The following is a 13685-nucleotide window of genomic DNA, read 5'->3' as shown; positions in this document are numbered from 1 at the left end:
TTCGATTACATTTATCTTGTAATTAGGTGATCTATGTTCAGTTCATGGTTTGCACTCCCTAAATTACTAACCACGCAGTTAATATAATATAACAGTTTTAAGTGCCTTCAAGGCCAAACAATACAACCAGGGAACAGTTACATAATAATACGGGGAAGGGAACAATGAAACCAGCGGATCCCTTAATAGGGTTTGACATAAGTAATAATAAAGACAGAGTTTAGGGTTACCAACGTAGCTTTGGCAGTCTGACAAACTTTTATCTTTGATGGATGAAGGTTGATGGGCAGAGGCTAGCCTTGAGGCATGAAGCATTGACACTGACCAGATTGTGATGAATCCTAAAAGATGGGCATAAAGAAAAAGGATGCAGTGAGTGTATGGCTGACTCATTGATATTTAAAAGTAAATCATAATTTATTTTATAGGACAAAAATAATATTTAAAATAATAATCAAATTAGGGACTTAGCTTTTGATCTGGCGTGGCGCGTAGGCGGACGAACCCTGATGGTAACCCTGAAAAGAATTGACATGAAGAAGAGAAATGTTAGTGCATTAACTGATTTAAACGTTAATTGATTATAAACCCTAAAAAGTTTACGAACCCTAAAGGGTTATTTAAGAAAACTTATTGTGACCCAAAAGGTTTATAAGGCCTAACAATGCGTTAGTGGAGAACACCTGCCTGAAGATTTTAAGGTTTATAAATGAATCAAGGTTAACAAAAACTTTAATTATTAATTTTCAATTAATTAATTAATTAAAAATATATACAAAAATAAAATTTTTTATTGTTTTAAAAATAATTATTGATAAAATTAAAAAACGAGTTTTCGATTAAAATAAATAACTATGAAATTATTATATATAAAAACTAATTTGGTTAAATAAATAAAAATAAATAAAAGAAAAAAAATTATACTAATAATAAAAAAAGAAAGGAATATATATAAAAAATTTCATGCAATTAAAATAAAAACAAAAAAAGAAACTTAGCTCAGATTGGGTGTTGTGCGCTCTTGAGAGTACATGGTGAGAAAGTGGCCAGCAAAATTGTTTGGCCAAAACAAGGTTAATGGCCAAAGGAAGTACCTGCAAACAAGGATAGTAATAATGTTAATAATAATGATAATAATAATAATAAGAATAATAATAATAATAATAATAATAATAATAATAATAATAATAAGGGTTAGTAATGATAATAGTTACAATAATAAAATAAAAAATATTATAAAATAGGTTTGACCTCATATAATCTAAATTTTCCCAAAAAATAAAGAAAGGTTCAGAAAGTTAGATTATGGCTAAAAGGGCAAAAATTCTCAAAAAGTAAAAAAAAAAAATAATTATGATTGTAAAAACATAAATTTAAACTAAAATGTAGCAACAATGACCAAAACAATGATTAAAAAAAAACAAGCCTCATGTATCATCATTGGCCAAAAAAATTGTAATTCTAGATAAAGTATTTGAAAAAGGTTTTTTAAAAAAAGAGAGTTGAAAGAAAATGTTTCGAAACATAAAGAGGATGTCAAAAACATAAGAATTTTGATAAAAGGTGGCCTCAAGTATCATCATTAGCCAAAAACTAAAGTTAGTATAAAAACATACATCAAGGGCCTCATATGATAATCATTGGCCAAAAGGTTTTGAAAACAAAAGGTTTATTTTTAGTTTTGATAAAAAAGATTTAGAAAAAGATTTTTTCTTTAAAAAAGAAGAAGATGAGGCCTCATACGAAATCATTGGCCAAGAACTAAGCAAAAGAAGAACAAAAGATATTGAAGAAACTTGGTGAATTGTTTTGTAGGTAGGAATTAGGAATGAAGAATAAGGTTGAAGGTGTTAAAAAAAATAAGGGTTTAGTTGTGAGAGAGTAAATTGAGAAATTTGTAATTGTTAGTTTTATTTATATATCATGAATTAGGTTAGAAAAAATAATTATAGTAAAACTATGGACCAAATCAAAGCCCAAAAATCAATTTGTTTTAATTTTAATAAAAAATTAAATCAAACTAATTTAATAAGATTGACTTGTTCTCTAAGTTATAAAAAGTGCTAAAAATAGGACAAATAAGATTAAAAACTTTTTTTTTGGATTTTTTTGAATATTTTATAATTTTTGATGATTTTTGACTAGAAAATACATAAAAGTGAAAATTTGACTATTTTAAAAAATGCATATTTAAATAGTGCGAAAATTAAAAATAAAATGATAAAAAAAATGATTTTTTGTGATTTTTTTAATAAAAATAAAATTAAAACTATAGTTAGAAAAAAAAGAAAACAAAGTGTTAGAAGTGGGATTTGAACCCGAGACTTTGTACTTGCAAGCCTTACCTCCTTACCAACTATGTTATATTATTTGTTTGAAATAAAAGTCAATTGGAAGTGTATGAAGCATGAGAAAGCATTTTGCTATTTATTAAAATATAAATAATTTAAGAGTAAATTATTATATTTTAAAATAGACTTTAAATTGAATATTTATAAAATTCAAGACGTCAATGTGAATGACCTCAAAATTTTATAAAAAAAATCCAATTTTAAAATAATTTGAATATTTGAATATTGTGGGCAAATTTTGGGGTATGACAGGTACGCGTCAGAGCATTCAAGCTCAGGATGCCATATCAACATCAAGAACCTATTCCCCTAAGGGAACCAATTTACCTTTTCTCCACCGATGTTGAAAAACTGCAAGCGGCATTAAACAAGGTATGCCAAGAAAGGAATGCTTGGGGGAACAAGTATCGAATTGTCAACACGGAAAATGTTGAGATTCAAAACATCCTAAGAAGGAAGGATGAGTTACTTGAAGTACTCGATCGACAAGTGACACAAACGTCACTTTCTCATCATATCCCTCCTGCTTCCTGGATCATCGATCAGCTCACGTCAGAGAACGCTCAGCTCAAGAAACAGAAGAAGATGTTAGAACGTGAAGTCGGCTCTTCGTCAAAGTTTTAGAGTCCTTTCTCTCAGTTTCTCTGTATTTCCATTTTCAAAGCGTGTAAAAAACGGCGTTTTCGCTTAATTAATAAAAGTTTGATGTTTCATAACGTAATTATGGTGTTTCCTTGAAAAATAATAACTTAATTGCATATCATACATCGCTTTAGTCGTACGCACTGACACGAGAACTGTCGCGGATCTAAGAGTTACTTTCCTTTCTCCAGAAAGAGAGGAGGAGAAGGAGGTGAACCAAGACTTTCAAGCTGTCTCATCCATACAACACTCGTTCAAGTCGCAAGAAAAGAATGGAAGACTTTGAGAAAGAGAATGAAGAACTCAGAGAAGAGATTAATACTCTCAAAGGTACTGTTGAAAGACTCAATAGTATGGTAGAAGCCCTGGTAGTTGCGCAGAATCGACCAACGCCAGAAGAACCACAAAGGACTGTGGTTTCCGAGATTGTTTCTACTCCTATTCCTCAGTATACCATGCCGCCTGATCGACCTTGGGGCATGCCGTATAACTTTACTCCAGAAGGGTACATACCTCCAGCTTCTGAAGCTCCAAAAGTCACCATGGATATGCGTCCACCGGAGGGTTACAAACCTCTGGAAATTGAAGTTCCAAGAGCAACGGCAATGGGTTTCACACAACAAAACGCTGAGATTCCAAGATCTGCTGTCATGGCTTCTCCACAGCCCATTATGCATACTTTTCCCCCGCATGGCGGACAAGTATATCATCACGCTCCCAGTTAGGATGCTGGCGTGTATGAAAGATTGGACGAGTTCCAAGAACAGTTTCTGCAAATGCATAAGGAACTCAAGACTCTCCGAGGACAAGATCTATTTGGAAAGAATGCTGCAGACCTCTGTCTGGTTCCAAATGTTAAGATTCCTCACAAATTCAAAGTACCAGAATTCGAGAAGTACAAAGGGAATTCATGCCCACAAAGTCATCTTGTGATGTACGCTCGAAGAATGTCAACTCAGACTGATAATCAACAATTACTCATTCATTATTTTCAAGACAGCCTGACTGGTGCTGCACTCAAATGGTACATGAACTTGGACAGTTCAGAGATTCGTACTTTTCGAGACCTCGGAGAGGCCTTCGTCAAACAGTATAAGTACAATCTGGACATGGCTCCCGACAGAGATCAACTCCGGGCCATGACTCAAAAGGATAGAGAAAGCTTCAAGGAATACGCTCAGAGATGGCGTGAAGTTGCTGCTCAAATTTGTCCACCACTTGAAGAGAAAGAAATGACAAAAATCTATCTCAAAACTTTGAGTCCATTTTACTACGGACGAATGGTTGCAAGTGCACCAAGTGACTTTACTGAGATGGTAAACATGGGTGTGCGTTTAGAAGAAGCAGTTCGAGAAGGACGCTTGAACAAAGAACCAGAATCTTCTATTGGTCCAAGGAAGTATGGAAGTTCTTTCCAGAAGAAAAAGGATCAAGATGTCAGCAATGTCTTGCACAAGATCAAGAAGAAATTCCAACCTCAAGTTGCAGCAATAACTCCGGTTGTTAACTCAGCGCCAGCTTATCAACCTCAGGTCTCGCAACAACAAGTTCAACAAAGGTCGCAGCAACCTCAGCAGCAGGTTCGACCTCCAAATTACAACAATCGGGCTCCAAGGTATCCTGCCTTTGACCCCGTACCAATGCCGTATGCAGAATTGTTTCCAACATTACTGGCAAAAGGACTCATTCAGACAAGGAGCCCTCCAAATCCTACAAACAGTTCCTCACCATGGTATAAGGCTGACCAATCTTGTCCCTATCATCAGGGGGCACCAGGTCACAATATTGAGAACTGTTTCTCTTTCAAGATTGACGTCCAACGATTAGTGAAGAGCGGAATGCTATCCTTCAAAGATACTAATCCAAACGTCCAAGCAAATCCTTTGCCGCAGCACAAAGAAGCTTCAGTAAATCTGATAGACCAGCACCCCAACGTCATTCAAATCTATGACATTCGTCAGATAGGGGAAAATCTTGTCAAGATGCACGCTAAACAAGTTGGGTATGGTCATGTACCACCTCACAACTACTTCACATGTGAAATTTGTCCAAGGAATACTCAAGGATGTGCCGTAGTTCAAGCTGCATTACAAGAACAAATGGACTTAGGATGGATTCAACATATCCGAGTCAGAACTGAACATGACATCAACATGGTTCAAGGATGTCCAGGAGAATACAAAATCTACAAAGTTGAAGACCTTGAAGGATCAGTAGTCAGGTTCCACAAAACTTTAAATGGACTTGCCTACTTTGGAACAGATTTCCACGCCTACAGTAGATGCAGAATCTGCCGAAGGGATTCACAAGGATGTTTACGTGTTCGCAACGATATTCAAAAGCTGATGGATGACAATACCATTACTGTTCTTGCCAACAGAGAAGATGATGAAGTCTTTACCGTATCTCCTCAAATTAATCAAGTTGAACCTATGCAAGTTAAGTATGACAGCAGGAAGACAGCAGTTGCACCGCTAGTCATCTACTTACCAGGTCCTGTACCGTATGAGTCCAGCAAGGCTATACCATACAAGTACAACGCTACATTCATTGAAAATGGTAAGGAAATACCATTACCGTCTGTTGTCAACATTGCTGATGTTAGTCGAGTCACCCGAAGTGGACGAGTCTTCAACAGAACAACAGAAAATGTGGAGAAACCTTCGGAGGAAGTACCACATAAGCAAGATAACCATCCGACCAATGCTGTTCAAGCGAAAGAAAATGATGAGATCTTGAAGTTAATCCAGAGGAGTGAATACAACATTGTAGATCAATTACTACATACTCCGTCTAGGATTTCTGTTCTTTCCCTGCTATTGAGTTCTGAAGCTCATAGGGAAGCTCTACAGAAAGTTTTGGAACAAGCTTTCGTAGAACCAAGTGTTACTATAAGCCAATTCAACAACATCGTTGCCAACATCTCCGCCGGAACTAGCCTAAGTTTCTGTGACGAAGATCTTCCTGAAGAAGGAGTGGACCACAATCTTCCACTTCACATCTCAGTTGGCTGCATGGGTGATACACTCACAGGAGTCCTAATAGACAATGGATCCTCTCTCAATGTCATGCCTAAATCAACATTATCAAGATTATCTTTCGAAGATTACCCTCTAAGAAAAAGTCATGTCATCGTCAAAGCATTTGATGGATCAAGAAAGTCAGTTTTCGGAGAAGTAGATCTTCCCATAACTATTGGACCTCAGACGTTCAAAATCACTTTCCAAGTTATGGACATTCCAGCACAATACAGTTGTTTGCTAGGTCGCCCATGGATTCATGAGGCTGGGGCAATTACTTCAACACTTCATCAGAAACTGAAGTTCATAAGAAATGACAAACTGGTAACCGTATGTGGAGAACGAGCTCTAATCGTCAGCAACCTGTCATCTTTCTCCGACATAGAACCAAAAGAAGTTGTTGGAACTAAATTCCAAGCACTTTCCTTAGGCAAAGGAAAGGAGAAAGCAGCGTCTATCTCTTCATACAAAGATGCAATCCAAGTTGTAAAGGATGGTACTACCAGTGGTTGGGGACACATTAATATTCCTACCAACAACAAGAACAGAACGGGAATTGGATTCTTTCCGACATCATCAAAAGCTATCCCAGGGATTGAAGTAGTTCTCCCTATTCAAGAAACTTTCTGCAGTGGAGGTTTTCTTCAACCTGTTCAACAAACAGTCAATATCATCGATACAGAAAGCACCGATGAAGAGGAATGGTTATCCTATCTCAACAAAGCAGGATACATCTCCCTATCAGAATCAGAACCACTTTGCTGTTATCCAAATGAAGGATCTGAAAGTAAGACTCAACCAAGCAGTGATGAAGTTACTAACAGCTTCACCACCAGAAGTCATGGTCCATCAGAAGAAGTTCCTCCTATCCCCGAAGAGACTTGGGATACATTAGGAGAACCAAGCGGAAAATTCGACTACATGGTGAAATACTCCGCTCCTGAAAGTTCAAGAATCTCTCTTGAAGATATTGTTCCAACTGGATGGAACATTGATTATGAGTACCTCTCTCAGCCAAAAGAGATGTATAACCCTTGCTATTCATCATCATCGACTGGTGAAATCATCATTGAGGATTATATCCCCAAGTCACCTTCCGAGGCTAAGGATCTAGAGTTCACATATCTAGTCAATACCATCTTGGGAGAAGAGCAAGACCAAAACACAGAAGAGGACGATCTCGAAAGTGTCTCTGACAACGAGTCTCTCCATTCAGAAGATTGGAAGTTTCCTCAAAAGAAAGTCCGACATACTCCACTCGGAAAAGGGTATGCTCACACCGCTCAGTCTGCTGAAGTAGAAGAAGATCGTCTGAGTGTTGCAAAGACAGTGGTTGGTAAATCAAGACCTACCACAGGCCAGCTTAAGCCTAAGGTTCCAGATTACTTAGTGCACAATGGGGTTCGCCACTACTGGACAGCTGTTGAAGTTTCAACTGTTGTTCGCACTCCTAAGTAGGAACTTTCACCGTTATTTTGTCCTCTCACCATAGCCCAGGGTGAAGAGATGTTTCATAGGGCTTTGCATTTTACTATTTCTTAGTTAAATGTCCCTCTTTGCTTCGCCCAAAGCAATAGAGTTTTGTTTTATAGGGTCTTTGTTTCAAGAAATGACTGTCCATAAATAAAAATGTCATTCTGTTCCTTCGTTTAGTTTTCCCTTTTCTTTTTTCGGAAATTGGTAATCCTAAAAAACACCCTTAAAAAAAAAAACATCAAAAAAATCATTAACTGCATACACCGAGTCTTCCCTCGTTGTCTAAATAAAACTTATCACACATATGCAGATTAATCATAAAATACCCCGTTGAAACGTGCGACCGTATGACTTCTCCAAGCTTTGAGTTTCCTGTATTCGAGGTAGAGGAAGAAGAAGACGAAGAAATATCAAAGGAAATTTCACGGTTACTTCAACAAAAGGAAGAGGCCATTCAGCCATACAATGAGCCTCTAGAGATCATTAACCTTGGTTCCGATGGAAACAGAAAAGAGGTTAAGATTGGAGCTTCGCTCAGTTCAGAGATCAGAGAGAGTTTGATACAGCTGCTCAAAGAATTCTCAGATGTCTTCGCTTGGTCTTATCAAGATATGCCAGGGTTGGATACCAGTATAGTGGAGCATCACTTGCCATTAAAAGCAGAATGCCCTCCGGTCAAACAAAAATTAAGAAGAACTCATCCGGAGATGGCCATGAAAATCAAAGAGGAAGTTCAAAAGCAGATCAACGCAGGTTTCCTCGTCACTTCGGAATACCCTCAGTGGTTAGCTAACATTGTTCCCGTTCCTAAGAAAGACGGAAAAGTCCGCATGTGCGTCGACTACAGAGATTTGAACAAAGCTAGCCCTAAGGATGATTTTCCTTTACCACATATTGATATGTTGGTAGACAGTACAGCAAAATCCAAAGTTTTCTCTTTCATGGACGGATTTTCAGGATACAACCAAATTAAAATGGCACCTGAAGACATGGAAAAAACAGCTTTCATCACCCCCTGGGGCACGTTCTGCTACCGTGTTATGCCTTTTGGACTAAAGAACGCAGGGGCAACTTATCAAAGAGCCATGACTACGCTTTTCCACGACATGATGCATAAGGAAGTGGAAGTCTATGTGGACGACATGATTGCCAAATCAGAAAATGAAGAAGATCACATACAGAATCTGACAAAGTTATTTCAACGCTTACGGAAGTTTCAGCTTCGCCTAAACCCCAACAAGTGCACCTTTGGTGTCTATTCAGGAAAACTCCTTGGTTTCATTGTCAGCAAACGAGGAATTGAAGTAGATCCAGACAAAGTCAAGGCAATTCAAGAAATGCCTTCACCCAGAACCGAGAAACAAGTTAGAGGATTTCTTGGACGTCTGAATTACATCTCGAGATTCATATATCTCATGACTGCAACTTGCGCTCCTATTTTCAAACTTCTACGGAAAAATCAAAGTTGCGTCTGGACAGACGATTGTCAGAAAGCGTTCGACAGCATTAAGGAATATCTGCTCGAACCACCCATCTTGTCTCCTCCAGTGGAAGGAAGACCTTTGATAATGTACTTAACCGTCTTAGAAGATTCCATGGGTTGTGTCCTTGGACAGCAAGACGAGACAAAGAGAAAAGAGCATGCCATCTACTACCTGAGCAAGAAATTCACTGACTGTGAATCCCGCTACTCCATGCTCGAGAAGACGTGTTGTGCTTTGGCCTGGGCTGCCAAGCGTCTCCGCCAGTACATGATTCGACATACTACTTACTTGATCTCTCATATGGATCCAATCAAGTACATCTTTGAGAAGCCTGCCTTAACTGGGAGAATTGCCCGTTGGCAGATGTTGTTATCAGAATATGACATTGAGTATCACGCACAGAAAGCCGTGAAAGGAAGCATTCTAGCTGAGCACCTGGCTCACCACCCACTCAATGGTCATGAATCAACCAGTTTCGACTTTCCGGACGAGGACGTCATGTACCTCAAGATGAAAGATTACGACGAGCCACTACCAGACGAAGGACCTGAGATAGGATCCCAGTGGGGCTTAATCTTTGACGGAGCTGTCAATGCTTATGGACGAGGAATTGGGGCAATCATTGTTACACCTCAGGGTACCCATATTCCATTTACTGCCAGATTAACTTTCAAATGCACAAACAATGAGGCCGAATATGAAGCTTGCATCATGGGTCTCGAAGAAGCCATGGATCTAAGAATCAAACACTTGGATGTATATGGAGATTCTGCTTTGGTCATCAATCAAATCAAAGGAGAATGGGAAACACGCCAACCAGGGCTAATTCCTTACAAAGACTACGCAAGAAGATTGTTACCATTCTTCGACAGGGTAGATTTTCATCACATTCCTCGTGAAGAAAACAACTTGGCTGATGCATTAGCCACACTCTCTTCCATGATTAGGATAAATCATTGGAATGACATTCCTCGGATCGATGTTATGCGCCTGGATAGGCCCGCTCATGTGTTCACAGTAGAAGCAATCATCGACGACAAACCGTGGTACTACGACATCAAGAACTTTCTTCAAAAGCAAGAGTACCCTCTTGGGGCATCAAAGAAAGATAGAAAGACTTTGAGAAAGTTAGCTTGTAGATTCTTCTTGAATGAAGATGTTCTGTACAAGAGAAACTTCGACATGGTTCTGCTCAGATGCGTTGACGGAAAAGAAGCAGAAATACTCATGAGAGAAATACATGAAGGTTCCTTTGGTACTCACACCAATGGACATACCATGACAAGGAAAATACTGAGAGCAGGATATTATTGGCTGACAATGGAGTCAGATTGCTTCCAGTACGCAAAGAGGTGTCACAAATGTCAGATCTACGCCGATAGAATTCATGTGCCACCATCTCTTCTCAACATACTCTCTTCCCCTTGGCCTTTCTCCATGTGGGGAATCGACATGATTGGAATGATCGAACCAAAAGCGTCCAACGGACATCGCTTCATCTTGGTAGCCATAGACTATTTCACCAAATGGGTTGAAGCAGCTTCATATGCAAACGTCACAAGACAAGTTGTCGTCAGGTTTATCAAGAGTCACATCATCTGTCGCTACGGCATTCCTAGCAAGATAATCACTGACAATGGGTCAAATTTGAATAACAAAATGATGAAGGAGCTTTGTGAAGAATTCAAGATCGAACATCACAACTCATCTCCTTATAGACCAAAGATGAATGGAGCTGTAGAAGCAGCTAACAAAAACATCAAGAAAATCATTCAAAAGATGGTCATCACTTACAAAGATTGGCATGAAATTCTCCCGTATGCTCTTCATGGTTACCGTACATCAGTACGTACTTCGACCGGAGCAACTCCTTTCTCCCTTGTATATGGCATGGAGGCAGTCCTACCAATAGAGGTTGAGATTCCATCAATGAGAGTCTTGATGGAGGCAAAATTAACAGAAGTCGAGTGGTGTCAAAGCAGATTCGATGAATTGAACTTAATCGAAGAAAAGCGCATGACAGCTTTATGCCACGGACAGCTATATCAACAAAGAATGAAGAAAGCTTTCGACAAAAAGGTTCAACCTCGCACAATCAAAGAAGGCGACCTTGTACTCAAAAAGATTCAATCTTTTCTCACGGATTCGAGAGGTAAATGGACTCCCAATTATGACGGCCCCTACGTGGTCAAGAGAGCTTTCTCAGGAGGAGCCTTAATACTCACGACTATGGATGGAGAAGAATTCACCCGTCCTGTGAACGTCGACGCAGTCAAGAAATACTTCGCCTAAATAAACAAAAGAACAGCTCGCTAAGTTGAAAACTCGCAAAGAGCGGCTTAGGCAAAAAAGAGCGTCTCGGTGAATCGAAAACCCGAAAGGGCGATTCAGGCAAAAATTAGAGACATAAAAAATATATATTAATCAATCCCGGTAAACTTAAAACCCGAAAGGGGTAGTTTACGCAAAAGTTAGGGATATATGGCAAGTAACTGTGTTCAGGACAAACTTGATCATTCAAAATCCATAGCGGAGTATTCATCAGCAGGTCATCTTTTACGAAGCACGAATACAACGCAACTTGGAGTGGAAGGGAAAGATAACGGTCGTCACGTTGCATCGTAGCCCTTTTCCTGAAAATTACCAATTTCCAACTTTGTAAATACTCCATGGAATCAAGCATTTGGCTGATTACCATTCCATATATAATAATTTAAGCCTTGTGCTTTTTCTTTGCAATCTAGTCTTATTCAGTTTCTTGAAATGCATTTTAAATTTAAACAGTCATTTTCTTGAAACAAATGTTTTCATAAAATAAAAATGAATTTACTTGCAAAAATAAAGGTGAAATTTCTTTCTGAGGTTTACAAACAATAGGAAGGATGCAAACAGTTGCTCCGAGAATGGTTGAAACCCCGGGAACCAATATTTTCCCATGAGGTCGCTTTGCGAACATCTCCCGATGACGGATCTTCACTTCAATTCATATTACTTACTTCGGACAGCGGACAACTGATAGCCAGATATTCCAAACAGAGTTCGAACTACCAGAAGAAGACATCTTCTGATCAACAAGAATTCAAGTCGTATCCTTAGGATTTTACATCCGCGACAATTCTATTCACATTCACTTTACATTTTATAATTGTCATAATATTCATGCATACATTACATTACAACTGCATAGTCGAATTAGGCTTTTAATCATGAGAATGCCCGAGTCACGAGGGCATGAACTCAAGTTTCCCCTGCAAGTCCTGGAGAAACTTTTTCCTTCAAGACAACGATCCATGTAGAGAGGTTTCCCCAAGCAAGTCAATAAATGGTGGTCTCCCTCAAAGAGATAGTTTGTTCACTTTTGGAATCCCTCAACTGAGAATCTCCTGCAGAGCAACGCTCGACAATCTTCTTCAGATAAGATAGTCTGCTTCACATTTTGGAGTTCCCTACAGGTTTCGTATTTCCCCAGCAGGGTCAAGAAGTGCCACTTCTTGTCAAAGGAAAATTCAGAATCTCCCAGCAGATCGACAAATGATTCCCCAGCGGAGTCAGCAAATGATAGTCTTCATCCAGAAGATAGTTCAGATTCCCCAACAAAGTCAGCAAATGGCAGTCTCTTTCAGCAGAAGACAGTTTGCTCACTTTCTCATAGCAGGGTCTACAAATGGCAGTCTCTCCCAGTAGAAGACAGTTTGTTTCCCCGGCAGTCAGCAAATGGCAGTCTCTCCCAGTAGAAGACAGTTTGTTTCCCCGGCAGTCAGCAAATGGCAGTCTCTTTCAGCAGAAGACAGTTTGCTCACTTTCTCACAGCAGGGTCTACAAATGGCAGTCTCTCCCAGTAGAAGACAGTTTGTTTCCCCGGCAGTCAGCAAATGGCAGTCTCTTTCAGCAGAAGACAGTTTGCTCACTTTCTCACAGCAGGGTCTACAAATGGCAGTCTCTTTCAGCAGAAGACAGTTTGCTCCCCTAGCAATTGGCAAATGGCAGCCTTTCCCCAAGGAAAGACAGTTTGTCTGTTAAATACTCGAGAAATCGACAAATGGCAGTTTCTTCGAACAGTTTGTCTGTTTCTGGGATGTTTAACTCCCCACAGAGTCGATGAATGGCAGTTTTCCTCTTAGGAAAACAGTTCGTTGATTCCCCAGGCATCAGTTGACGAATGGCAGTTTTCACCCCGAAAACAGTTCGTCCGCCTTCAAACAAAGTCATTAGCCCCTCAAAAGATCATGAGGCCATATGACATTCTTTCAAAGACGTCAAGTCAAAAAGGAAGATGGTGAAGTTTCTTTACAACCGTCAAATGGCATCTTATCTCCAAGCGCTGATAAGAAGTTTGACGAGGAAACAAACCCTTGAAGTTTCTTTACTACCATCAAATGGCGTCTCGTCTCCAAGTGCTGATGAGAAGTTTGATGAGGAAACAGACCTTTGGAGATTTTCTCTTTATCTGAGATATTGTCCAAACGCAACTAAGACCAGTTTCGAGATTTGGACATCCGAAACGAGGGAAGGTTGTTTACCTTTTTCTAAGTATCAGCACTTAGTTAAAGAAGATGGATTGCGCATCCTACATTGCCATCCATTCACCAGAATCTACATCAAGTATTTCTGCAGGAGTTTGTCTCCTCATCCCCCGCCAAGCGCGACAACGGGATCAAGTCATGCAAAGACTATGTCAGTTACAACATCTCAGGAGCGCCCAAAATTCGGGC

This window comes from Vicia villosa, linkage group LG7 (genome assembly GCF_029867415.1).
Source record: "Vicia villosa cultivar HV-30 ecotype Madison, WI linkage group LG7, Vvil1.0, whole genome shotgun sequence".
NCBI classification, from domain to species: Eukaryota; Viridiplantae; Streptophyta; class Magnoliopsida; order Fabales; family Fabaceae; genus Vicia; species Vicia villosa.
The sequence above is the reverse complement of the archived record's forward strand: the minus strand, read 5'-3'. Positions refer to the sequence as shown.